Source organism: Meles meles, chromosome 14 (assembly GCF_922984935.1).
Source record: "Meles meles chromosome 14, mMelMel3.1 paternal haplotype, whole genome shotgun sequence".
Lineage (NCBI taxonomy): Eukaryota > Metazoa > Chordata > Mammalia > Carnivora > Mustelidae > Meles > Meles meles.
This window is the reverse complement of record NC_060079.1, coordinates 55,480,529-55,508,184: the sequence shown is the minus strand read 5'-3', so window position 1 is coordinate 55,508,184 and position 27,656 is coordinate 55,480,529. Positions and strand designations below refer to the sequence as shown.

The following is a 27,656-nucleotide window of genomic DNA, read 5'->3' as shown; positions in this document are numbered from 1 at the left end:
CTGAAGTACACAGTTTGGAGAGCTTCTGGATTGGTGAACATATCCCATGCCATGAGACTGGCACACCCCAACTCCAAGGGAGAAGAGGACACTGTACCTAGGACCTTTCCAGACCCACCCTTGTACATCTTCATCTGGTTATTAATCTGTATCCTTTATTACTACTTTACAATAAACTGGTAAATGTAAGTAAGTGAAGTTAAGTGTTTCCCCAAGTTCTGTTGGTCAGACCAGCAAATTACTGAACCCAAGGAGGAAGTCATGGGAAATTTCAATTTATATCTGGTCAGTCAGAAGTAGAGGTTATGCCTACACTGTTGGTGAGAATGCAAATTGGTGTCAGTCATTTTGGAAAACACTGTGGAAATTACTCAAAAAATTAAAAATAGAGCTACCTATGACCCAGCAATTGCACTACTGGGTATTTACCCCAAAGATACAGAAGTAGTGAAAGAAGGGCCATATGCACCCCAGTGTTCATAGCAGCAATGTCCACAATAGCCAAAATGTGGAAAGAGCCAAGATGTCCTTCAACAGATCAATGGATAAAAAAAATATGGTCTATAAACACAGTGGAATATTACTTAGCCATCAGAAAGGATGAATACTTAACTTTTGCATCAACATGGATGGGACTGGAGAAGATTATGCTAAGTGAAGTAAGTCAAACAGAGAAACTCAATTAACTTATGGTTTCACTTATTTGTGGAACATAAGGAATAGCATGGAGGACATTAAGAGAAGGAAGGGAAAAATGAAGGAGAGAAATCTAAGTGGGAGACAAACCATGAGAGACTACAGACTCTAAGAAACAAACTAAGGGTTTTAGAAGACAGGGGGTGGGGGGATGGGTGAGGCTGGTGATGGGTACTAAGAAGGGCATAGATTGCATGGAGCACTGGGTATTATATACAAACAATGAATCATGGAGCACTACTTCAAAAACTAATGATGTATTGTATGGTGACTAACATAACACAATAAAAAATATAAATAAATAATATTTTTTTAAAAAAAAAGGAGTAGAAACTTCAACAAGACAGTAAATGACAAGTGTTGGAGAGGATGTGGAGAAGGGGGAACCCTCTTACACTGTTGGTGGGAATGCAAGTTGGTACAGTCACTTTGGAAAACACTGTGGAAATTCCTTAAGAAATTAAAAATGGAGCTACCCTATAATCCCACAATTGCCCTACTGGGTATTTACCCCAAAGATATAGATGTAGTGAAAAGAAGGGCCATTTGTACCCCAATGTTCATAGCAGCAATGGCCACAGTCGCCAAACTGTGGAAAAAGCCAAGATGCCCTTCAACAGATGAATAGATGAAGAAGATATGGTCCATACATACAATGGAGTATTGTGCCTCCATCAGAAAGGATGAATACCCAACTTTTGTATCGAAATGGATGGGGCTGGAGGAGATTATGCTGAGTGAAATAAGTCAGGCAGAGATAGTCAATTATCATATGGTTTCACGTACTTGTAGAGCATAAGGAATAACACGGAGGACATTGAGAGATGGGGAGAAGTGAGTTGGGGGAAATCAGAGGGGGAGATGAACCATAAAAGACTGTGGACTCTGAGAAATAAACTGAGGGTTTTAGAGGGGAGGTGAGTGGGGATTGGGTGAGCCTGGTGGTGGGTATTAAGGAGGGCACGTATTGCATGGAGCACTGGTGTGGTGCATAAACAATGAATCTTGGAACACTGAAAAAATAAATAAATAAAATGAAATTACCAAAAAAAAAAAAAAGGAGTAGAAGTTAACATTTTGGGATTTGCTATTGATATCTGAAGTAGGGGAGGTATTGTAGGACTGAGTCCTTAATTTGTGGGATCTGACACTAATTCCAAGTAGTTTAAACTGTACCTACTCTAGGTAGAACTGAATTAGACAACACTCAATTGGTATCAGAGAATTGATTGGTATGAAAATAAACCCAAACGCCTGGTCACAAAAGTGTTCTGTGTGAATGTAATGAGTAGGAAAAACAGAGTTTTCCTTTAGTTAGTAGAGTATTTTTTCCTTCTTATTAAACAGTTCATGACATATACAGGAAGTGCTCAATAAATGTCAGTTATCATTATTGCTAATGTAGATTTGGTGGATTGACATTCCCACAAATAGTAAGAAAATTAATTTTTTAATCTGATGGAGGAAAATCATCTCCTTGTTTCAATTTCCATTTTCTTAATACTAATTGAGATTGAACATTTGTTTATAGATTTCCTTGCCACATTTATATTATTCCTGTGAAATATTAATTAATATTCTTAGCCCATTTTCCCACTGAGATAAAACTTGGTGATGGCACATCCCAGAGAGATGAACAGCCACATACAAGTTCTAGTCAGACCTGACTATCTAGCTAAGAGAATCTGCATATTTTAGCTTCACCCTGATCTGAAGAAATTCCAGAGGATATCCATTTCCAGCTATATATCAGACTGATACTTCCACCAAGAAGCTGGACAAAATCTTATTTTTTTTGAAAAATCAGTTATCTGAAGGCACTACGAAGCAATGTATACAGCCAACACTTAAAAGAACCAACATCACAGGGGGAAGAGAAGTGCATAAAGGAAAGTATATAGATGAGAAGCTCAACATTCTCCTAAATTTGCTCCTTGAGAAACTTGCCAATACTTAAGCACCATAGGGCTTAGGGGGCAACTAGAGCATTAGCTTTCAAGCTCAGAGCATTCAGCATGTTCACAGGGATGAAAAGATAAAAACTGTTGCTCAATAACCATCAAGGTGAACACCTCAGCTTTGCATTAAACCCCAGAAAGGCTATATCCCAGGATTGAGATAAACAAAAATACAATGAACATTACATGGACTGAAATTTCACCACAAATCATCTTAATGGTTGATTAAATCAAGGAAATCTACCCTTACATAAACAGCCTATTAACAGAAAAGTAAATCCTCTCTGGAAGGAGTATAAAATCATCCAAATATCTATAATTTTTTATGCCTCTTATCCAGTATTCAACAGTTACTAGTCATCTCAGAAGATAAGATCAAATTACCAACAACTAAAAGCCAAAACAACAACAACAAAGTGGACAACAGAAATGGAGCCAAATAATAGAACCAAAAAATAGAATTATCATCCATGTCAAAGAAACAAAAACCATTTCCTTCAAATAAATAACCATAATGCTGACACTAAATTTTGAAAGAAAATAATTGTCAAGCTATATTCCTGTACCCCCATAAAAGTGAAGAAGTTTTGCAAGATAAAAAAGTTCTAGAGATTTGTTGTATGATAATGTGAATATACTTAACACTACTGAACTATACACTTAAAAATTATTTATGTGGTAAATTTTATATTGTGATTTACTCCAGTTTTTTAAATGAAAGAGACAGGAAAAAAAGTAAAAGAAAAAGGTGACTTTTCTGGTATATAAATTGTACCTTAATAAAACTGTTTTTTAAGAACTTGAAGAAGAAATGCACTTTAAAGCAAACAAAAACTGAGAGAAGACATCATTAGCAGACCAGTAATAAAAGGAATATTAAACACATTTTGTTGAACATGAGAAAAACAATCCCAGGCAAAAACACAGAAATGCAAGACAAAGTGAAAAGCAACACAAAGAAACTATAAATAATTGTAATGGCAGAAAACAATAATAATATTCCAAGAGGGAGCTAAAATATACATATATATGGAAAGAGAGGAAAAAAGGCAGAAGTGTATTATATGGAGTGAAAGTCCTGACATTATTAGGCAGTGATAAAAGTACTAAGTTTTGTAAACTCTACTAAGTCAAGAATGCACGTTGTCATATTGACAGAAACATAATATACGCATAATCGACAATTCATAGAGAAGAAAATAGATTGATAAAATATTTCATCAGTTCAAAAGAGGCAAGAAAAAGAAAGAAAAAAACCAGAGGGACAAACAGGAAACAAATAATAAAATGATAGATTTAAAACCAAAATTATCAGCAATTTGGATGAAATTCTCCAATTGAAAAGATCATCAGATTGGATTAAAAAATAAAACTCAGCTATATATTTCTTACAAGAGACACCTCTTAAACACAATGACACAGGTTAAAAACAAAAGTTGGGAAAATGTAAACAACAAAAACAAAACAAAACAAAATTTGCTAGAGCTAACTAATATCAGGGGGAAAAAAAGAACCAGTACTAGAGGGAGCAAATGTTTTATAAAGGTGAAAGTGTCAATCCACCAGTCTGACTTAACTGTTATAAATGTGTGTGTGCTTCTAATAACACAGCCTCAAAAGAAGCAAAAATTGGCAGAAAAAAATGGATGCATTACAATTAGATTTGAAGATTTGAATGCATCTCTCTCAGTAAAAGAAAGAACAAGCAAGAAAAAAAATCAGATTTAGAAGATTTTATGAACATGATTAATGAGCCTCATTTAACTGCTATATACAATACAATAGCATACAGACTTTTTCCAAGTGCACACGAGCCATTTGCCAAAATTAACCAAGCATTGGACCATAAATCAAGTCTCAACAAATTTCAAAGCACTTAAATCATTAATCTTGTGAAATAAGACTGGAAATCAATAATTTAAAAAAACACCTAGAAGAGGCCCAAATGTTTGATAAAAAGCAGTTTGCCTCTAAATAACCCATAAAATTTTGAACTGAATTGTGACAGAAAATACAACATATCAAAATCTGTGAGATGCAATTAAAACTGCTCAGAGTGAAATTTTGAGCCTTAAATGCTATACTAGGGAAACAAGTGGCTACAATTTAATGATCATTAAATGAACATACACTTAATTTGTGCACTTTTCAATATGTATGTTCTACTTCAATTTTTTTAAGTTTACTTAACTTTTTTTTAAGAAAAAGAAAATCCATAAGGTCCAGTTTCTGGTTCTACAGGTACTGAAAGGATCTCCCCATCTGTCAATGTGCTTGATAAACCAGTCAGTCCTAGCTCCACCTTAGCATGTATTTGAAATCCTATGTGTGTCCTTAATCACCCAGGGTTTGGGGGTGGGGTGGGGCGGTCCATTTTACATACAAGCTAAGATCAGATTAGCCTCTATAGAACCACTCTGCCATAGAAAAGAACACCCAACAATTCAGGCTCAACACTTCCAACACAGGCAGACACAGGTCTCTGAGCCAACAGAAAAAACCAGTTACTCTGCAGATATTCACCTCACCACACCCATCCTGCAAGAAATATCTGTTCAGCATAATATGCGCTACCACACTAGCCTCAAAACAAGATTTGCCCAGTATGAAATTACATAGGCACTATCTTCAAAAGGTTTCTGACCTCTTTTCATAATACAATAAAATACAAAGTTAAAACTCATTACTTGCATGTTCAAAATTATTAAGCAGCCTTTCATTAACTATAATCTCCCACTATTGACAGGACTACTATACTTTATTCTTTAAACTAAATACTGTTTTTAGAAAACAATGAGTTTAGTATTTTGGTTTAGTATTTTGGTTCTAGAATTTAATAACTAATACACTGAAAGAATTTTCATAATGTACTTACAAATTTTCATTTAAAAAATGTGTGGGTGTATATTATAAAGGCATTCAAATTTATATTATATATATATTATATATATTATATATATATATTATAAAGGCATTCAAATTTATTCCCCCATGAATAGAATTAAGTTATCTGTGAGCACTAATTAGAAAGACTTCATTGAAAACATTGGATTAACATTATCAATATGATATAATTCCCAGCCATACTAAATATTCAAGAGCTTTAACTTTTTTTTTTTGCTTTTTTTTTAAACACTCATGTGATACTGGTCCATTTATGCAGTTTTGTTACATAAAATGCAGGAAACTACTTCTTCATTGAAATTAATAAGTTCATTTTGAATAGTCTTCCACTTGTAGAAATATTAGAAATAATACTTTTGATAACTCTGAAGTCAATGCTCCCTATTGAGTGTAAGCCATGTATTTCCTTGAACAAGGAGAGACAAAAGAACCTCAGTCTGTCCTGCACCTATGTTCCTATAGAAGCAGGTTGCCTCTGCAGTTATTAACATGACTCCTTCTCTAGTTGAGAAAATCAGAAAAAAAGGGGGGGCTCTGCTCTAGACATTTGTCTTTAGGAGGTTTGCAAGGTGCAAGTCAATGTCTGCTGCCTTATGGGGGGCTGTCAGGGAAAAATACTCCTCCTGTCCACAAAACCCACAAAAATTCCCTTTTGGAAGTTTTCATAGTCTGGCAAGCAGGGCAGACAACTGATAGGAGGAGCTTGGGGCAGATACTTAATCCCTGATAGTTATGATTGCCCAAGTGAAGATTTGTGCTCTTTTTGCAATACTTTTACATCAAGCATCACCCTTGGTTGAGAACAAATCTTTCCCCACCTCCATATATTTCCTGATCTCTCATATCCATTGCACATCTAAACTTTTAGAACAGGCAGTGTGTTCACTCCTACTGCCTCCTGTCTGAATTCTTTACCCATTTTTTTTTAAATTTTATTTATTTATTTGACAGACAGAGATCACAAGCAGGCAGAGAGGCAGGCAGAGAGAGAGGAGGAAGCAGGCTCCCTGCGGAGCAGAGAGCCCGATTCGGGGCTCGATCCCAGGATACTGGGGTCATGACCTGAGCCAAAGGCAGAGGCTTTAACCCACTGAGCCACCCAGGTGCCCCTCTTTACCCATTTTTTAACGTATCTTTGGAAATTATCAATACCTTTCTCTCTGTCAAAGCTAAAGCTCTTTTTTAAAGCAATTATCTTTCAAAAAAGTGCTGCATATTTCAGTGCTCCTTCATCAAAATACATTGAATTATGGAATCAAATATCTGTCAGTTTGCAGGGAGAGCCCAAAATACAGATAAAAAGCCCTAAATAGGGGTGCCTGGGTGGCTCAGTTGGTTAAAGCCTCTGCCTTTGGCTCGGGTCATGACCTCAGGGTCCTGGGATCGAGCCCCGCATCAGGCTGTCTGCTCAGCGGGGAGCCTGCTTCCCCCTCTCTCTCTGCCTGCCTCTCTGCCTACTTGTGATCTCTCTTCCTCTGTCAAAAAAATAAATAAAATCTTTTTTAAAAAAGCACTAAATATTATTCAATGCTTTAAGAAACTATTTAAAAAAACAGTTGTAGAGTAGATAAAAAAGCAAGACCCACCTATATGCTACCTACAAGAGACTCATTTCAGACCTAAAAACACCTGCAGATTCAAAGTAAGGGGATGGAGAAACAGTATCATGCAAATTGGTGTCAAGCCTGAGTAGCAATACTTACATTGGATAAGAAAGACTTTAAAACAAAGACTGGAAAAAGAGACAAAGGACCCTATATTACAATAATACAAGGGACAATCCAACAAGAAGATAAAAACAATTGTAAATATTTATGCACCTAACAAGGGAATACCCAAACACATAAAATAGTTAGTAACAAACATAAAGGAACTAATCGGTAGTTATACAATAATAGTATGGGACTTTAACACTCCACTTACATCTTTAGACAGATCATCTAAACAGAAAACCAACTAAGGAAACAATAGCTTTGAAGGACACACTGGACTAGATGGATCTAACAGATATATTCATCAGAACATTCCATCCTAAACAGCAGAATACACATTCTTTTCAAGTGCACATGGAACATTCTCTAGAACAGATAACATATTAGGCCACAAAACAAGTTTCAACAAATTCAAAATGATTGCAGTCATACCATGAATCTTTTCTGACCAAAATAATATGAAACTAGAAATCTCCCACCAAAGAAAAAAAAAAAGTCTGGAAAGACCACAAATACACAAATGTTAAATAACAATCTACTAAATAATGACTGGCTTAACCAAGAAATTAAAGAAAAAAATTAAAAGTATAGGAATTTGAATGAATATTAAAATACAATGGTCCAAAACATTTGGGATGCAGAAAATGCAGTTCTAGGAGAAAAATTTATAATAAATACAAGCCTACCTCAAGGAACGAGAAAAATCTCAAATAAAGTAACCTTACACTTAAAGGAGATAGAAAAAGAAAAACAAACAAAACCCAAAACCAGTAGAAGGAAAGAAATAATAAAGAGCAGAAGTAAATGATATAGAAACTAAGAAAACAATATAACAGATCAATGAAACCAAAAACTGGTTCTTTGAAAAGATCCACAAAATTGATAGCCTTTAGCCAGACTCATCAAAAACAAGAGTTGACTCAAACAAAATCAGAAATGAAAGAGGAGAAATAACAAACAATACCACAGAAATACAAACAATTATAAAAGAATATTATGAAATACTATATGCCAACAAATTAGATGAGCTAGAAGAAATGGATAAATTCCTAGAAATGTATAATCTACCAAAACTGAAGCAGAAAGAAATAGAAAATTTGAACAGACTACTTACCAGCAATAAAATTGACTCAGTTATCAAAAACCTCCTAATCAGCAAAAGTCCAGAACCAAACAATTTCATGAGCAAATTCTACCAAACATTTAAAGAAGGATTAATACTATTCTTCCCAAACTATTCCAAAAAATAGGAGAAAAGGGGAAACTTCCAAATTCATTCTATGAGACCAATCTCACCCTAATACTAAAACCAGATAAAGACACCACAAAAAAAGAGAACTATAGGTCAATATCTCTAATGAACATAGATGCAAAAATCCTCAACAAAATACTAGCAAACTGAATCCAACAGTACATCAAAAAAGATCATTCACCATAATCAAGTGGGATTTATTTCTGTGAAGCAAGAGTAATCCAATATTCATAAATCAATCAACATGATACATCAACAAGAGTGGATAAAAACCATATGACTCTTTCAATAGAGGCATAAAAAGCATTTGATGAAGTACAACATTCATTCATGATTTTTAAAAAAATCCCCCAACAAAATAGGTTTAGTGGGATCATGCCTCCACATAGTAAAGGCCATGTAAGAAAAACCCACAGTGAACATCATACGCAATGATGAAAAACTGAGAGCTTTTCCCCTAAGGTCACTACTTTTATCCAACATAGTACTGGAAGTCCTAGCTGTAGCAATCAGGCAACAAGGAAACAAAAGGCATCCAAATTAGTAAGAAAGAAGTAAATCTCACTATCTGCAATGACATGATACTATATATAGAAAACCCTAAAGACTCCACCAAAAAACTACTAGATCTGAAAAATGAATTCAGGATACAAATTTTGTCACAGGATGCAAAATCAATGTGCAGAAATCTTTTATATTTTTTACCTTAATAATAAAGCAGCAGAAAGACAAATTAAGAAAACAAATCCATTTATAATTGTACCAAAAATAATCAAATATCTAGGAATATAACTAATGAAAGAGGTGAAAGGCCTGTACCCTGAAAACTATAAAACATCAAGGAAAGAAATTGAAGATGATACAAAGAAATGAAAAGACATCCTATGCTCATTGGATTGGAAAAACAAATATTGTTAAAATGCCTATACTACTCAAAGCAATCCTTATAAAAAATACCAAAAGCAGGGGCACCTGGGTGGCTCAGTGGGTTAAGCCTCTGCTCTTTGGCTCAGATCATGACATCGAGGTCCTGGGATGAAGCAGGGAGGCTGCTTCCCTCCCCACCGCCTGCCTCTCTACCTACTTGTGATCTCTCTCTCTGTCAAATAAATAAATAAAATCTTAAAAAAAAATCATTTCCACAGAACTAAAATAAACAATTCCAAAATTTGCAAGGAACCACAAAGACCCCAAATAACCAAAGCAATTTTGAAAAAGAAAAGCAAAGTTGGAGGTATCACAATCCCAGACATCAAGTTATACTATAAAGCTGTAGTCATTAGAACAGCATGGTACTGGAAGAAAAATAGACACATAGATCAATTAAACAGAATAGAAAACCCAGAAATAAACCCACAATTATATGGTCAATTAATCTTCAACACAGGAAGCAAAATATGCAATAGGAAAAAAGTCTCTTCAACAAATGGTGTTGGGAAAACTAGACAGCTACACAAAGAATAAAACTGCACCACTTTCCTATACCATACACAAAAATAAACTCAAAATGGATTAAAGACCTAAATGTGAGACATGAAACATAAAAATCCTTGAAGAGAACACAGGCAGTAATATCTCTGACAACATCCATAGTAGCATTTTTCTAGATATGTCTCCTGAGCTAAAGGAAATCAAAGCAAAACTAAACTATTGGGACTACATCAGAATAAAAAGCTTCTGCATAGGTAAGGAAACAATCAGCAAAACTAAAAGGCAACCTATAGCATGGGAGAAGATACTTGCAAATGACATACCCAATAAAGGGTTAGAACCCAAAATCTAAAAAGAACTGATACAACTCAACACCCAAAAAACAATCCAATTCAAAAATAGGCAGAATACATGAACGGACATTTCTCCAAAGAAGACATCCAGATGGCCAACAGACACAAGAAAAGATACTCAATATCACTCATCATCAGGGAAATGCAAATCAATGCTATCACTTCACACCAGTCATAATGGCTAAAATTAATAACACAGGAAACAACAGATGTTGGCAAGGGTGTGGAGGAAAAGGAATCCACCTGCACTGTTGGTGGGAGTGAAAATTGGTGCAGCCACTATGGAAATGGTATGGATATTCCTCAAAAAGTTAAAAATAAAAAAAAATTTAAAAAAAAGTTAAAAATAGAACTACCCTATGACCCAGCAATTGCACTACTAGGTATTTACCCAAAGTATACAAAAATACTGATTCAAAGGGGCACGTGCACCCTGATGTTTACAGCAACATTATCAGCAATAGCCAAATTATGGGAAGAGCCATCTCTATGAACTGATAAAGAAGATGTGAGATATATATACATTTATATGTGTGTGTATGTGTACACATATGTGATGTGAGATATACATATACATATGTGTATATATGTGTATGTGTGTACACATATACACACACATACACATACAATGGGAATACTATTCATCCATAAAAAGAATGAAATCCTGCCATTTATAATGATGTGGATGGAGCTAGAGTATTATGCTAGGTGAAATAAGTCAGTCAGAGAAACAGGCCATATGATTTCACTCGCACGTGGAATTTAAGGAACAAAACAAACAAGCAAAGGAAAAGAGAGAGAGAGAAACCAAGAAACAGACTCTTAACCATAGAGAACAAATGGATGGTTACAAGAGGGGAGGTGTGTGGGTGAATGGGTGGAATAGGTGATGGGGATTAAGGAAGTACTTGCTGTGATGAACACTGCATACTATACGGAAGTGTTGAATCACTATATTGTACACGTGAAACTCATTTACACTGTATGTTAACTATATTGGAGGTTTTTTTAAACTCATGAACAACCACATTTTATTGTTTTTTTTCATTTATTTGTCAATGTTTCAAGAAAGTATCTCTAATACCATGGTAACTCATTCTTAGCTAAAAGATACACTTCAGAAGAAAAAAAATGCTCTTTTTTTTAGCAAGGTAGTTAAGGAACAAGTCAAATAATAATGTCTTATGTTTATATAGTATCCTAGGGACACCTCCTTTTCATATACCTTTTGTGATTTAATCTTACAAATAGCCCCATGAGGTGGGCAACGCAAGCTGCATAACTTGCCTTCTAGCACCAGAACCATCAGAATCTTGTGGTTAATACAGTGTTCTTGTACTTTCACTTTAGCCCACACTCTGCCTTTTCGAGCATTCATAACAAATACTCATAGCAACAATCCCCCACCATAGATAATATCTAAGCAGTACTAAACAAACATGACATTTTCATTTTCTGCAACATCTTTAAACCAGAAAGGAAGATGGTAAATATTAATTCAGCCCAAGGACGATAAGACCTAAAGGACATAATAGACCTATTCTCCTCAGGGGGAAAGGCCCCAGAATTGTCTGTCATTAGCACATGCCCCAGAGTTTGCTATTTATTGACATGTGTCTGTCCATATCCCTCTGTTAGGGGGAGAATTCACAGAAAAAGTCACCATGGGTTTACCTGGGTATGCTGGTTTGTAACCTCATTCCAAAGTCAAAGAGGGAGAGAGCTGGCATCTCAGCAGGTGAGTATATATGAAATAAAGAGGCCATTTCTACTCCCTCTGCACCCTTTAGCCCCTGAAGAGAGAGCTTGGACTCTGTGAGGAATTGTGAGGAAACCCTCACACGATAGCTTGCCTAGAGAGGGCACAAAGGTAATTAAGACAGCCACTATTGTTCATGAGTGGAGCTGCTCTGAGAAACCAAAAACTAAGTGGTTGAGTCTCTCTACCACTGTGGAGAATATGTGATGCTCTTTATGGCTCTCCGGCCTCATTTACCCTAACCTTGAAGGTTACAGGATGAATCATGCCTTCTCTCAATTCACAGGATTTACGCAAACCTCAATTTAGAATATCTTCATTGTTACTTGCCTCCCCTCTACTCATCCTTCTTGACATAACTTGATGATCACCTCTTCCAGGAGGCCATCTTTTATAATCTCTGCCTTCACCCCCACCTTGTGTACTCCTGGAGAGTCCTATAGTAATCTTTATACCAAGTGTATATACCAATCTATATACACTGGATTGCAATCAGCTTGTCTAATTTAGCAATGGCACTCTAAATTATTAGAGGTTTTGTCTTCTCAGTTTTGTAATCCCAAAGCCTAGCATAGAACCAGGCACATAATATACACTGAATAAAAAGGAATGCTAAAAAAAAAAAAAAAAAAGGAATGCTTACCCCAACTCCTTCCCAGAACTTCTGATACTTTCTTGTCCCTCAGTTTGATAGTGTATATAAATCTCCTCTCTGAATTACTGCATTTAGCTTTAGCTCTACTCTTGCTTATACTAATTCCAGACTTAGCCGAGAGGCTCTTAACCAACCCAGCCTGGAGAGAACCCTCCCCATCAGAGAAATTTTGTTCTCTAGTCAAAGGAGGGAGAGACAAACTACCCCAGTCTTGCCCCCAGGGGCTCCTAACAACACAGCTATGACCAGGCACAGAACAGACTGGGTTATAGTTTGCAGGTTCTTTGTAGCTCCCTAATTTGCCCTGTTAAAGCAGTCTGGTCAGACACTCGTCTGGTGTTTTGTTTTGCTTATAATGGTCCTAATTACCCTGAGCCACAGATAAGCATGAATAGTCTTTCTACCTGTATTTGTTTTTCCATTCTCTGCCACCAAGCTAAAGATTTCTTTTGCTTTCCTGTACTTGTAATCTTTCCCCTTAACTAGCTGTCCTAAAATCCAATGGGATCTACGGGGCGCCTGGGTGGCTCAATGGATTAAAGCCAATGCCTTCGGCTCAGGTCGTGATCTCAGGGTCCTGGGATCGAGCCCCACATCGGGCTCTCTGCACAGCAGGGAGCCTGCTTCCCTCTCTCTCTCTCTCTCTGCCTGCTTCTCTGCCTACTTGTGATCTCTCTCTTTCTCTGTTGAATAAATAAATAAATAAATAAAAAACAATCCAATGGGATCTAGAATTCCTAATGCCTTCTCATCCTACCTGCTTCTCCTGGGTTTCTCTTAAACTTGGTTTATGATAGCCAGTCCTGCTTCAAGACCAAGGCCTATACTTTGGGATTTTTTTCACTCATGTTGCCTTTTTTATTCCAAATTCAACTTCCAGAAGCATGTTCCCCACTGCTTATATATAAGATTATATAAGCATATAAGAAAAATCAAACTGAAAGGCAACCTATGACTATACATTTCTAAGATAAACTGCTTCTAAATGTAATGAAAATTTGTGGGGTGCTTGGATGACTCAAGTCGGCTATGTGTCTGACTCCTGATTTCAGTTTAAGGTTATGATCTCAGGGTCTTGAGATGGAGCCCCATGCCAGGCTCTGCGCTGGGCATTGAGGCTGCTCAGGATTCTCTCTCTCCCTCTGTCCCTCTCCTCTCTATCTCTCTCTCTCTCTCTCAAAAAAAAAAAAAATAATAATAATAATAATAATGATAATAATTTGAATTTTTGTTGATTCTGCCAATAACACTGATAGAATAACTGATAAGCTATTCAGAGGGGCACAATAATTGGGGCCAAAATTAAGTGTCTGAAATATCTGGGGAATTTTCTTTACACACTTTCACATGATCATGCAGTGACTATTGCATTTCATGGCATATCCATTTTTATAAGACTATTTATGAGTACAAAGAGGCTTAGCCACCACTGCTTTGGCCTGCCAGCTTGGATTGACTGCTGTTATTTTAACCACATTCCACTTTAGAAAGAGCACAACCAACAGTTCCAAATTCTTGAGGGAACTGTTTATACAGAGAAAACTGAATGACACATCGTTTGGAAATTTGTTACTATTGAAGCCACTATTAACTTGTTTTGTTTGTTTGGTTGGTTGTTTTTATTTGTCCTGAGTGATCTCTTAAGGCTCAAAGTGTCATACTTTCACCCCAATAGTTAAGGGTTACTTGTCCCAAGAGCAGAAGCCTATCCTGGAGAAGAGCCTAGGCAACCGGACACCAGGAACCCACACACCCTAAAAAAGGAAAATATCACAGTTCAGCCAATGTTCCTGATCAGGCAAAGAACATCATTTTCTTTAAACAATAATAGTGACAATGACTAGGGTCTGCCAGACTGGGCCTAGAACAGCCCAAGGACCTACCAATTTAAGGACTCGAAGTCTTACACAAGGATCACTTTTGAAGGAGGAAAAGCACATTCGGTATGAAAAGTCATGCTCTAGAATAGAAAGGAATCAAGTGGTTACTTTTTGCCATCCAGCTTCTGACCACTTTTGTCTGGGATATGTGCTTACATGCGCCATCCTACCTCTTGAGGGCTGCCTACTTCCTAGTCTGTTCACTCATTCAAGTCTACTTCAAATACAGCTTAGATGGCTCTTCTTAGATAAGACCAATCAACCGTGTTCACTTGATATTTGCCTCAGGCCAGCAATGCTTTTCAATCCAGATTCAAATCTGCCCCACCCTGATCATTCAGTAATGATCCATACCAGGGATCCTGATTCAAGTCAAGCCTTGATGACATCCAGGAAAAAACCTTTCCAACCCATATCCCTGAAGATGATGCTTCCTATAAGTATCAAAAATTGTTACAACAACAACAAGAATATTGTTACAGCTGAGATTTTGCCATGTTTTGCAAGCTGACAAGTTAGTCTGCCACAGGTTTTTTGGATAGTGGCAAAAGACACATTGACTCTTGGGTTGCAGACTCATGGCATAGTCAACACCTTAAAACTTATGTTTGTTTTGGTTCCTCCTATCCCTCAAGTTCCATAGGTTACACAGAGCAGCCTAGGCAAGTGCTGCTCACCCAAAAGGTTTGCATCATAGCTGAGATACCCTAAGCTTGAAAAAGCCAACTTTTTCTTATAAGAGATTGGACTACAAGAAAACCCGTCCAAAGCTGCTCAAGACGATGATAATGAAAATAATCATACTGGACCCCAAACAGGCTGGCCCTCTGCTCCAGAGGGAGATATTATCTCTATCTTCTGTTCAGTCCCAGACATCTTTGAAAAGATCATCCAGAACAAAAGGCTATCACTAACTCTGTTCACAAGAGGTGCAGAAACATGGAAAAACCCATGAAAATTACCTCTTAGCAGTAAGTTGAAAAAATTAGTGAATAAATGACACAATTTATGAGCATCTCAGAGAAACTGACAAAGTAGTGAGTTTCAATACAAATAGTTCATCCATTCTCTATTTGTCTAAATAAGCACACAAGCATATGTCAATAAATGTCATTTCTGTTCGCCAAGAAAGATTCTCATTTTATTTTATTTATTTAAATGTATGTCATTCTTTTTTTTTTTTTTTCTTTTTCACACTGGTGGTTTTATTGAGTTAGGGGGATTTCTTCCCATGATTAGTGAAGGCAGGCTTTACAGTGAAGAGTCCAGAGGGAGGAAAGGCTGGTGAGGGGACAGGAGGGCCTCAAGGCAAGGCCTGGTCACTTGGTGACCAGAGAGAGACCAGAGAGCAGAGCTCTCTCTAGGGGCCTATGGCTCATCTTGGGGACAACTAAATTCAGACATCCCCATATTTGAAGAGATAGTGTTCACATCTCATTCTCCCAGTTCTTTGGCAGTATTCCTGAAGAGCTTTCTCTGCCACAGTCTCCATAAACTTAACAATTATACCTGGAGACTTCTGGGACCATCGCAGTGATGAAGTCAGAGTCAAAGAGCTCTGAAATCACCTTAGTCAGTGAGGCCAGAGGGAACATTAGAGTCAGAAGTCTGGGAACTCATCATAGTGACCTGGAGATAGAACGGCTCTTAACTTTGAGTGAGAGTAGCCAGCCAGGACACCCAGATACTTGCTCATTCAGCTGCTTCAGCAGAGAAGATGTGTTGACCTTTTCCTGGGAGGACTGCAGAAGCTCAGGGTACAGTTTGGTGAACTTCTCCATGAGCTGGAGGGAACTGTTAAGCTCCTGTCACAGCTGGACTTGAGAAGGGTTGTCAGACGAACAGTCCACTGACAAGATCTCCTGGCATTTGTCACACTGGTATTTCATCCTCAGTCAAACTGTGGGGTTGTTATGGATCTCCTTGAACATGGCATGGTCTTGGTTGTCTTCTGTGAATTCCCCTGGGAAGTAGTAGGGAATTCTATGAAGGTGACATCCAGGGCCTGTTGAGCCTGGAATGTCATATCAAAGAGGACCCGAAACATGTAGTGGAAGTTCAAGGATTAATATGCAGGGAAATATATTCTATTCCGGGCAATGCAGGACTTGGGATTGAAGAAGAGAGGCCTCTCCTAGAATGAGCTGAAGGGTGAGTAGCAGAAGTATCCTGTGGCACACAGGTGAAAAGTCTGTCCTGGAAAATCTTGTCTATGATGCTAGATGCCCAGTTGAAGCTGTCCTGCAAGAGCCCAGGGCATGGGTCTGCTGCAAGTTTTCTCCAGCAGGGAGTCCATGAGGCCACCATTAATCCAAAAGTAGATGGGAGAACCAGTTCAGGAACAACTTGAGCTGATAGCCAACCAGGTGGGAGCTGGTTTTACAGACATGTGTGTAGAACTTCATGAAGGTCTATGTCAGGCAGGATTTACACTTCTTTCAGAGGGTCACCATGGTGTCATCGTACAACTCCTGGGATGCCTACTGCTTCATATATATATATATATATATATATATATATATATATATATATTTTCTGATATGATACTTTATGTGGAAAACCCAAAAGACTCCACTCCAAAACTGCTAGAACTTAAACAGGAATTCAGTAAAGTGTCAGGATATAAAATCAATGCACAGAAATCAGTTGCATTTCTCTACACCAATAGCAAGACAGAAGAAAGAGAATTAAGGAGTCGATCCCATTTATAATTGCACACAAAACCATGATACCTAGGAATAAACCAACCAAAGAGGGTAAGAATCTGTCTCAGAAAAATATAAAGTACTCCTGAAAGACATTGAGGAAGACAAAAGAAAAGAAAATTGAGGAATACAGAAAAACATTTAATGCTCATGGATTAGAAGAGCAAATATTGTGAAAATGTCTAGGCTACCTAAAGCAATCTACACATTTAATGCAATCCCTATCAAAATACCATCCATTTTTCTCAAAGAAATGGAACAAATAATCCTAAAATTTATATGAAACCAAAAAAGACCCTGAATAGCCAGAGGAATGTTGAAAAAGAAACCAAAGTTGGCAGCATCACAATTCCAGACTTCAAGCTCTATTACAAAGTGTAATCATCAAGACAGTATGGTACTGGCACAAAAACAGACACATGGATCAGTGGAACAGAATAGAGAACCCAGAAATGGACCCTCAACTCTACAGTCAACTAATCTTTGACAAAGCAGGAAAGAATGTCCAATGGAAAAAAGACTATCTTTTCAACAAATGTTGGGAAAATTGGATAGCCACATGCAGAAAAATGAAACTGGACCATTTTCTTACACCACACATGAAAATAGACTGAAATGGGTGAAAGACCTCAGTGTGAGATAGGAATCCAACAAAATCCTTGAAGAGAACACAGGCAACAACCTCTTTGACCTCAGCTGCAGCAACTTCTTGCTAGACACATCGCCAAAGGCAAGGGAAGCAAGGGCAAAAATGAACTATTGGGACTTCATCAAGATCAAAAGCTTTTGCACAGCAAAGGAAACAGTCAACAAAACCAAAATACAACTGACAGAATGGGAGAAGATATTTGCAAATGACATATCAGCTAAAGGGCTAATCCAAAATATATGAAGAACTTATCAAATTCAACACCCAAAGAACAAATAATCCAATCAAGAAATGGGCAGAAGACATGAACAGACATTTCTACAAAGAAGACATCAAAATGGCCAATAAACGCATAAAAAAGTGCTCAACGTCACTCAGCATCAGGGAAGTACAAATCAAAACCACAGTGAGATATCACTTCACATCAGTCATAATGGCTAAAATTCGTAAGTCAGGAAATGACAGATGTTGGTGACAATGTAGAGAAAGGGGAACCCTCCTACACTGTTGGTGGGAATGCAAGCTGGTGCAGCCACTCTGGAAAACAGAATGGAGATTCCTCAAAAAGTTGAAAATAGAGCTACCCTACGACCCAGCAATCACAGTACTGGGTACTTACCCTAAAGATACAAATGTAGTGATCTGAAGGGGTACATGCACCTGAATGTTTATAGCAGCAATGTCCACCTTAGCCAAACTATAGAAAGAACCTAGATGTCCATGAATAGATAAATGGATAAAGAAGATGTGGTATACATATATACAATGGAATACTATGCAGCCATCAGAAGAAATGAAATCTTGCCATTTGCAACAACATGGATAGAACTAGAGGGTATTATGTTGAGCAAAATAAATCAATCAGAGAAAGACAATTATCATATGATCTCTCTGATATAAGGAATTTGAGAGGCAGGTTGGGGGCTCATGGGGGGAAGGGAAGGAAGAAATGAAACAAGATGGGACCTTGGAGGGAGACAAACCATAAGAGACTCTTAATCTCATGAAACAAACTGAGGGTTACTGGGGAGTGTGAGGGAAGGGATAGGGTGGCTGGGTTCATGGACACTGGGGCTATGGTGAGTGCTGTGAATTGTGTAAGACTGATGATTCACAGACCTGTATCCCTGAAGCCAATAATACAGTATATGTTAATTAAAAAAAAAACGAAATAAATGGCAGAATACATTAAAGAAAACGAATAAACGTCAGAAATTTTTTTAAAAATTAGAGTCAAATTTCTTTTCCAATCTAATACTTTCTTGTTTAGTTGGAACATCTTAGTGTTCTAGGACTTCTGAGTCGATTGTTTCCATATTAGAGGCCCAAAGGAAGAAGCCAAAGCATTACTACATGAATAAAAGCAAAGATTTGGATTGCATTTCCCCTACTATACAACATCCTGCTGCAAGTGAACACTATGGCTCTTAAGTTTGCCTAGAATTTTTGTTAAATATTTTATAAAATAGATCAGCACACCTGATCTATGTCTAAGGAGATGAGGAGAATTACAATGTCCAGACATTATTTGCTGCCCTTCCTTTGGTATTTCTTCTTTTTTTTTTTTTTAACGTTTTAAATGTTTATTTACAAACTATACAAGTAACCAATCTATATAAAAATTATTTTCAAAGAGTACAGAAATACATAAAGTAAAATGGAAAAGTTACTCAGCTCTACAACCATGCTTTCTAGGAATAATCACTGTAAACAGTTTGGAATTTGTTAGACCCTTTTCTTGCTCCTGTCCATACAAACTACAAACACTCCTGGCTAAGAAATTATAACGAAATTCCAAGCATTAAGTTTTTAAAAGTTTGGGGCGCTTGGGTGGCTCAGTCAGTGGAGTGTCTAACTCTTGATTTCGGCTCAGGTCATGATCTCAGGGTTGTGGGATAGAGCCTCCTGTAAGTCTCCGTACTCAGCGGGAGAGTCTGCTTGAGATTCTTTCTCTCCCTCTGCCTCTGTTCTCTCCCACTTCTCTCTCTAATGGTTATACAACAACTTTCTTCTCCCTATCTCCTTTACTGTGGCTTCTGTTGTTTAAGAAATCATAGCAGCTTGCATGGAGCACTGGGTGTGGTGCATAAACAATGAATTCTGGAACACCGCGGGCTGCGCGGTCTCAGACCCGGCGGAAGCTGCGGCGGCGATCCCCGCCTGGGTCATGATCCCAGGCGGGTATGGCAGGGGTATCCGACCGGCGGAGCGAATCTCTCTGTCCGCGGCCGCCGACTGCTCCTCTGGGGCTGGGGGAGCGCGGGCCCAGGCCCTCCTCTCCCCCCGCCCCCGCCGCCTCTTCTTGCGGCCACCGCCGCCGCTGCGAGCCCCGAGCCCTCAAGGCCGGACACCTGGCGGCAGCCCTTCCTTTGGTATTTCTTAAGCCATTCTCTAAAACAAGTATATATGCTTCAGTGCTTATAATAACCTACGACAAACAACTAACTCAATGTAGAATTTTGGTTAGTGCTAAATACTACAAAGAAGCAAAATACAGTAATATACTAGTGGCTGGTCAGGGTATCACAACTTTAGATAAAGGGACTAGGGAGATTCACTGAGCCCTAAATGATGTCAATGAGACTGCCCTATGCATACCCAATGGAAAAGTGTTCCAAGAAGAGGGAAACAGAAAGTACAAAGATCACAAAACTAAAATGAGTTTGACATCGGGGAAAAAAGACAGACAGACAATTTGGCTGGAACAGAATAAGCAAGGGAAGAATAATACTTGGTATGTTTAGAGAGGTAAACAAAGATCAGATTATGTAGGGATCTGTAGTCTCCTGTAAGGAGTCTGAATTTTATTCAAAGTACACGGACACTTCCTTCTATCCTAACACTGATCCCATGGATCTATTTATATAGTTTTAGAACAATCACCTTACTGTACTAACAATCAGTCTAGTTTAAATCAAGAATCAAGACATCATAGAAATTATTCATGGGGATACAATGAAATATTCTCTGCCACACAAGATTTTAATCTGTCTGAGAAACCTGTTCAATACTTTACATGTTGGGGTTCTGCAAAAGCAATCAGAAGAGAGTTTACACAAGCTCCCTACCCTATCTACACATCTACTGCATCTGGGCCCATGGCCTCCTATCACTGAAGATGAATTATCTTCCTCCTGAGACCAATCCCCCATGTGTGCATTCATACCTACCAACTCTCTCTTAATCAACATCATTTCCTCTCTTCTTTATCTCAACTTTTGCCTTTCTATAGATTCATACCCATTAACATTAAACATGCAGTAATTTCTCTCCAATCTTAGATACAAATCTCTCTTGGTCCCTACATCACTGTCCATCTACCACTTCATTTCTCTTCTAGCTTTTACAGCAAAAGTTCTCAAAAGAGTTGTCTATACTTACTGCTGTAATTATTTTCTTTTCACTCTCACTCAAACCCTCTCCAATCAAACTTCCCTTCATACAACTCCTATAGAACAGCTCCTGCCCAGGTCATTGACTTGTCTCCCTCACATACTGTTGGTTGTCCAAATAATAGCCATTTCTTTTTGTTAACTGTCTTGCTCATATAATACCCATGTGCTTTAGGGAATGCGAGATTTTCTCTAACCTGAGGGTCAGAAATCAAGATTATTCTCTAAGCCATTCACTACCATTGCCCTTACTGTTACCTAGCTTAGAAAGTATAGATGTGTCACAGTTCTGGCCAATAAAACTTCAGGGAGATTTTGATCTTATAATAAAGTGAAAGTACTAGTTTAACTATTATCCTAATGGTGAACATTAAACAGATTCCAATGTAGTCTTAATTATTAATCAGACAGTGACAAACATCTTTTTGCATGTAGGAGTTCTGTTTCCATCCATTTTGTTGATTGGACAGAATTCTGGAAGTCAGCTTTTCAAGAATGACTTTTCAATCCCATCTCCATTTCACTGTCCTCTCATATAATTATAAATTGCTTATCTTTTATCCCTCAAATCAAGTTGACACCCTACTCCCCATCCATTCTTAATCAGGTTCTCTGGTTCTTTACATTCTTTGAAATATATTCCTTTCCTTTTGGATACTCATCTCTCTAATAACACAATGGTGAATATCATTAGTTGATAATATCTATCTCCCCCATAAAATTGTAAGCTCCATGAGGACAAGAACTTTCTCTGTTTTTCTCATCATAATTAGCCCTTGTCACAGTGTAGGCATAGTAGGTACTCAATAATTATTGCAGAAGGTAGGAAAGTAAGCAGACAGGAAGGAAATCCTCTGCACAATAACATATAAAAATGTTTCATATGCAGAAATGTGCTGAATTCAGACATTCTGTTTCTTATTATGTGAATGAGTTCATTTCATTCAGATGACACATCAAATAAGTTTTCTTTATAATTCTAGGTAACAGAAACAAATTCTGGATGACTTCAACAAAAAACAGTAGGGAGAGGGATTTACTGGGCAAATACTGAGGCATTGGAAGTAATGGAAGAAGTGAACATGAAAATCACAGGAAGATAGGGAAAAAGGCAACTAGAAAGCCTCACAGTGAGAGTTCATCGGCCTTATCTCTGGGCATTGCCATTAACACACAGGCTTCCAATCTGACCAGTTTGTGTGGTTCTCTCTTACAAGTTTGTCTGAAGAAAGAGTGTGACTGGCTCAACCATGTGTCCATCTACATCTGGATCAATGAACTTCGGTGGAGCATAGCAGTGCCATGTAGCATAGGTATGGCTACTAGAGGCCTGCTCCTGTATATCAGTCCATTCCCAGAAAAGAGGAAACTCTTGTGAGAACAAGTGGCCACCCCAGATGACATCCCCTTTAGATAAGAATAAGGAAGATGTTTATGATATCCAGCAATCATTCCAGACCAGAAGAAGGGGCAATTTCAGGAGTCAATTCTGTGAACAAATATTTTAATATAGTCTTCTATTTATATGTATTATTATTTTTATTTATATTTATAGTTATGTGTAACTTGTATTTATATATAATTTAGCCTTTATTATGGAAATTTTCAAACATATAAGTAGAGAAAAAGTACAGTGACCCTCAATGTACCCATAATTCAATTTTACTAACTGCCAATATTTTATTTTCCTTATTTGATCTTCTCTGTAGCCCCAGACTTGTTTCCTAGGATATTTTTAAATAAATGCCAGAAACATATTTCACCTTACAAGTATTTAGGTATATATTTCTTTTAGGTAAGGAATTTTAAAACCATAACTATAATAGCACTGAACAAGGTAAAAATAATTGCTTAATATCTGATGCTATTAATGTATATCCAGTTCTATTAGACTTGCTCTCATGGCACCTGGGTGGCACAGTCAGTTAAGCATATGACTCTTGATTTTGGCTCAGGTCATGGCTCAGGTCATGAGATCAAGCCCCACATCAGGCTCTGTACTGAGAGCAGATTGCTTCAGATTCTCTCTCCCCCTCCCTTTGCTCTTCCACTAATGCTCTTGCTCTTTCTCTAAAACAAACAAAATAAAAATCTTAAAAAATACATATAAGAATTGCTCTCTGCTGTCAAAAGTTCATAATCTAGAAGGATTAATAAGACCTTTACTTAATTAACCAAGAGAAACAAACACCATAAGAAAAATAGAGACGAAGTATCATGTGATGGTCAGAGAAGGGATGGTAACTAACGGAGACTAAAGAAGTGAAATATATATTGCAATATGACCAGGAGACCAGAAACAAGTAGGTGACTAAAAAGTCAAGAGGATAACCAGAGGCTGAGGAAGTAGAAGATCCAAAATTCAAATCAGCCCCTGGGACTGAAGGACTGAAGTACTTAAAGGAACAATGGAAAGTCAAAGCACCTGGCACAGTCTAGAATCAGAAACAAAGGACACAAAGACAAAGAAGGAAGACCCAGCTAGCCTGATCTCAAATAAGGGACAAGTACAAATCTTCAGTCAATGGCCTGGAGGCTTCAGGTGATAAAACCAAGAACTAAGTCTCGGGGACACTCAAGTAGGATATAGGGGTCCAGCTAAATCTGTTGTTTACTGCTGGCTTCACTTCTGATTGTATAAGACTGTGATATATGAATTTTTAAATATTGGAACATCATCCCTGACACATGTAATATTTCCATGACATTGAGTTTTAATGAAAGATATCAGTCCAGGACTAGAAACAGAAAAGGAACTCAAATATAGTGTGACAGAACATATGAGTACAAAATTGTTATATTGCTGTTCAGATACTTTATTAGGCTATTTCTAAAGCTCTATAGAAAAAACTCAGTCATTCATATATTTTATGTCTTTAGAGCTCTCTCTATGATAGTCTTCAGTTACATTGAGAGATTTCCTCATTAATTCAAGTACAAATTGGCTCCAAAAGAATCATGAAGAAAGAATATTCTAGAGAAATATTTTTTCTAGAGAAATATGCTTCAAAAAGTACACATTTCCTAGTACTAATTAGAGGACAACATTAAAAAAGAATCTTAAGATTATAGCATTGCTGTCAACTAGATACTTCTCATGTTTACAGAAATATAAGTGTAAAAATCATACATCATAACATAAAATATCTGATGACTATATGCCCTTAACTAAAAGGGAACATTCCTTTTTTACCAAAAAAAAAAAAAAAAAAAAAAAAAAAAACACAACAGCAATAATATTTAAGGATTACCTTATTCTTCCATATATCAAGAATTACTTAAAGGTCCTGTATCTCAATCATTTCTAATAATATTTTGATCTTTCTTATTGCTATGTCAAAAAATTTTTTTAAAAAGTGGAACCACTGTGACTTATCATTGTTATTCACCCAAACATTTAATTCACATTCTTATCTACGTAATTACTCTACTAGTCAGAGGGGTTCCTAAGGAAGTTTTGTCTTATATGAGAGGGCTGAGTCAATTAAGCTCCTAAAACAATGTGTTAGAATGAACAAGGTTGGTTAATAATGGACCATTGAATTTCTGGACAGGAAACACCTCTGTTACATAAACAAGCTTTTAAAAAATGGAGTGCAGAGTAAGAAATTTGGTTTTCTCCACAAGTTGTTGAAGGTCATAATTTAAAATTATAGTAGTCTCCTCAAACATCCATCTCAGGATGTCTGTCTTTCCTCCCACCCCCGGGAAAGTAAATACTCACATTAACTAAGAAAAAAAATCTTGCTCTACAATAACAACAATAAAATGCAAATTGTGATTTCCAGAGTTACTCAGAAAGTTACAGCCACCACCTGTATCAGTTAGAATCCCAGCAAGATACGAATAGATGAATAATGAGAGAGCTGAATGAAAAGATCTTCAGAAGGGTGTGGGCAGGGTTAAGGAAATCAACAAATGATAGTGAAGCACCCCAAGGCTAAAATAATTGGGAGTCATTATCATCACTAGATCTGAAGGGGCAAGAGGAGCAAGCAATTACTGGAAACTGAAGAGGGTTATAGTGATACGTGTGGGAGGAGGATACTGACAAGCAGCTGTGGACTCAGGTAGAGGAAAGCAGCCATGAATTCCTGCAGAGTGGGAACGGTGTAGACTACATAACCTAACCTTGCTCCTTCTGTCCTTCAGATTTCCTTCCACTTCCTCCTATTTGCTAAACCCAAATGGATGCCAAAGGGCAAGGGAACAAATTGATACCATCCATAAAGATCAGTCAGAGTAGGATGGAGAGTAGATGTGGAAAGGCAATGGCAAACATCCAAAATACATTCCCCTCTACCATTATATCTGCTTGAATATTATATCTGTTTGAATAGCCTTATATATTTTTTCAGCAGTTTCTCTCTTTCCCATGATGGCCAAATCAAAAAGCAATCTAAGAGGTATTTAAGAAGATCTATCTAGATTCTAGCACTATATTAAACTCAGAGAAAAATATTAAAAAGTACAGATATGGATTCTGTCCCCCAAGATAAAGCCTGTAAAATAAATGGGAACAGTATAATATATATAACAAGTCACAGATTATGAAAAGACTGGCTTTGGTAAAGAACAGGAATCTCCTCTAAGGCAGTTTTCACAAGGTAGTATGAATGAGTTTCAGGATTGTAATTTTTATAGATAATGCAGGAAAAGGACTTTGTCAAACAAAGATGTTTTTTGGGAATGACACTAACCTAGCATCCTTGAAACACTCTAGTAGCAACCTGGAACATTGCTCAGCCTATTTTCCTTGGTACTCGTTCCAGAAGAGAAGAGGAGGCTAAAGAAGGAGAAATTACCTATTCTTTTCACCTTCCTAATATGTACATTTACCTAAAGAGTAAAGACTGACATAATACCTATTTTGAACATTTGTAGGGGTAGCACATAAAAGCTAACCCCAACATCAACTAGTAAAGGTTATTCCCTTCATTTGAAATGCTTTATTCACTTCCTCATTGAGAAATTGCTATTATTCAAGACTTCACTCAAACATGAACTATACATGGCTTTTCCTGAGTATTCCTGGCAAAGCCAAAGCCTCCTCTGAACTTTCACTTCTAAAATGATTAAAAAGAGTTAATTTTCAACAGTATCCTGGTTTGTATAATTTTTGAAAAAGCTACCTGGTATTTTTTAACTATTTTATTCCAATATAAAAATTTCATAAAAGATGCATATGAATTACTTTCAGGATCAAAAGCATTGCCCAGAGAGAACTTTCCATGGTAATAAAATTTTCTAAAAGAGAAAAGGAAGAACTTGCAGTAACGATTGTACCTTCTAAGACAATAACTCTAAATTTGAACATATAAAAGCTTTTAATATAGCATTGAAAGAAAAACCATCTCTGATTAAATATCTCATCCTTTGTTGAATAAAAAGCCATTACTCAACCACCATTCATTTATCTTTTATAGATTTTTCATAGAAACAAGTATGGTTGTCATTTTTTGTTCTCTAAGCATATATATGAGATCTAATGACTTTATAACTTAACAAGCCATTACTGAGCCTGGTTAATTTTAAGAAAGAAAACAGAAGTATTTATAGATGCTCAAAAAAACCTTATTATTTGAAAACCAACCATGAGGTTGAGGAATGCATCCTAGAACTACATAGAGCAAAATAATCCAAACAGAATGAAAAACTAACTAAAATAGGTACAAATAGGAAGAAACAATATTTTTCATCTCAAATTTCCATTTAGGATTCTAGAAAGTATGACCATTTGGAATCTAAAACAACTTGAAGATGAGGGAGAAGATGAAAAACCTGCAATCTCATTCAATTTCCCAACTGAACTGAGTGTATGTCTAATGTGAACACAGAACTATTCACTTAAAGCAGGTAAAAAAACCACAACTTTCAAAGAAATTTGGAAAGAAAACTCAGAGCTATTCATTCATTCGTCAAGGTGTCTAGGCCAGATATTGCTCCATCTCCCTCCCTGCTGGTATAATCTAGTGGGAGAGATACTAACCACATTGTCAAAATTATACATGTTATAAAATGAGAAGGAGAAGCAAGAAGTTATCATTTTTGCATAGACTAGGCTCATTGTATTACAGAATCCTACTCAACCTTCACAATGACCCTATAACCTAGGTATTACTCATCCAATTTTACAAATGGGAAACTAAAGGTTAGAAAATCAATGAGTTATCAAGTTTACCTCGGTCTTGAGTGGTGGGGTTAAAATGCCAACTAAGATTTGACTTTAGAGTACATTCTCTTCTCTCTATCCAGGAGAGGTGAATCTTGAGATACATGAGAACCTTGAGGCACCTTTGCATAAGTACCT

General features: G+C 37.1%; 1 protein-coding gene and 1 pseudogene across 1 annotated transcript in view; both read right to left on the bottom strand.

Annotated features, from left to right (window-relative positions):
* SCEL (sciellin) overlaps positions 1-27,656 on the bottom strand; it is a 323,090-nt gene that overhangs the window by 246,613 nt on the left and 48,821 nt on the right. The window lies entirely within an intron of this gene.
* The window catches only part of LOC123956077, a 33,566-nt pseudogene continuing 21,851 nt past the window's right edge, over positions 15,942-27,656 (bottom strand).